This window comes from Orycteropus afer, unplaced genomic scaffold (genome assembly GCF_000298275.1).
Source record: "Orycteropus afer afer isolate SDZICR_OR568_19922 unplaced genomic scaffold, OryAfe1.0 scaffold00930, whole genome shotgun sequence".
Classification (NCBI taxonomy): Eukaryota; Metazoa; Chordata; class Mammalia; order Tubulidentata; family Orycteropodidae; genus Orycteropus; species Orycteropus afer.
In genome coordinates, this window is record NW_006922517.1 from 157,466 (window position 1) to 159,378 (window position 1,913).

The 1,913-nt window shown below is 36.0% G+C and overlaps 1 protein-coding gene across 1 annotated transcript in view; it reads left to right on the top strand.

Moving 5' to 3' along the window:
* Positions 1-1,913, top strand: part of ATP7A (ATPase copper transporting alpha) — a gene marked incomplete at its 5' end in the record, with an annotated part of 170,780 nt that overhangs the window by 124,066 nt on the left and 44,801 nt on the right. The gene's annotated exons all lie outside the window — the stretch shown is intronic.

Here is a 1,913-nt window from a genome sequence, read left to right on the forward strand (position 1 = left end):
AAAATACTGAAGTAAAATATCTGAACAGAAGATTTCAAAGGGCAGCTCAAGGAGACAAAGTGAAGTATTATAATGAAACATGCCAAGACTTGGAGTTAGAATATCAAAAGAAAGAACGTGCTTAATATTTCTCAGCTGAAAGAACTGAAGAAAAAATTCAAGCCTTGAGTTGCAATATTGAAGGATTCTGTGGGCAAAATATTGAACGATGCAGGAAACATCAATAGAAGATGGACAGGATACACAGAGTCACTGTACTAAAAAAAATTGGTCAACATTCAGCCATTTTAGAAGGTAGCAGATGATCAAGAACTGATGGTATTGAAGGAAGAAGTTCAAGCTGCACTGAAGAAATTTGTTAAAAACAAGACTCCGGTGACTGGTTGAGATAGTTCAACAAATCAGTGCTGAAAGTGCTCACTTGTTTATGCCAAGAAATTTGGACTTGTCCAATCAAGTGGAGCAAATCCATATTTGTGCCAATTCCAAGGAAAGTTGATCCAAGAGAATAAGGAAATTATTGAACCATATCATTAATACCACATACAAGTAAAATTTTGCTGAAAATAATTCAAAAAGTATTGCAGCATACCTAGACAGGGAACTGCCAGATATTCAAGCTGGATTCAGAAGAGGACGTGGAACAAGAGTTATCATTGCTGATGTCAAATGGGTCTTGTGTGAGTGCAAGAGTACCAGAAAGATGTTTATCTATGTTTTATTGACTATGCAAAGGCATTCATCTGTGTGGATCATACCAAATTATGGATAACATTGTGAAGAATTGGAATTCAGGAGACTTAATTGTGCTCATGAGGAATCTGTATATATACCAAGAGGCAGTTTAAAATCAGAAAAAGTGTATGTCAGAGCTGTCTCCTTTCACCATACTTATTCAATTTGTATGCTGAACAAATAATCTGAGAAGCTGGACTAGATGAAGAATACAGCATCAGAATTGGAGGAAAAATCTTTAACAACCTGTGATATGTAGATGACAAACTTGATTGCTGAAAGCAAAGAAGACTTGAAGCATTTACTGATGAAGATGAAAGACTATACCCTTCAGTATGGATTATACATCAATAAAAGGAAAACTAAAATCCTCACAACTGGACCAGTAAGCAACATTATAATAAATGAAGAAAAGATTGAAGTTTTCCAGGATTTAATTTTACTTGGATCCACAGTCAACATCCATGGAAGCAGCAGTCAAGAAATCAAACAATATATTGCATTTGGGCAAATCTGCTGCAAAAGATTTCTTAAAAGTATTCAAGAGCAAAGATGTTACTTTGAAGACTAATGTGTGACTGACCCAAGCCATTGTTTTTTCAATCATCTCATATGCATCTGCTGGGTGGACAATGAAAAAGGAATTTAACAGACAAACTGATGCATTTGAATTGTGGTGTTGGCAAAGAATATTAAATGTACCATGGACTGTAAGAACAACTAACAAATCTGCCTTGGAAGAAATACAGCTGGAATGCTTCCTTCTTACAAGCAAGAATGGCTAGACTTCGTCTCGTTATTTTGGTCATGTTATCAGGAGGGACCTATCCTTGGAGAAGGATATCAAGTTTGATAAAGTAGAGGGTCAACGAGAAAGGGGAGGACCCTCAATTAGATTGATTGACACAGTCGCTGCAGCAATGGACTCAAGCACAGCAACGATTGTGATGATGGTGCAGACCAGGCAGTGTTTCATTGTGTTGTACATAGGGTCACTGGGAGGTAAAACTGACTTGACATCATTTAACAACAACAAGTATTAAGGCAGTATCTTACTATAGCTTCTCTAGGATCAGGAAGAAGCAGATAATATTATTTTAATTTTTTAAAAACTAGAATAAAATTAGTACTTGCAAGTGATTTGTTTTTCCAGTATAAAATGCCAGTTTTGTCTCCAA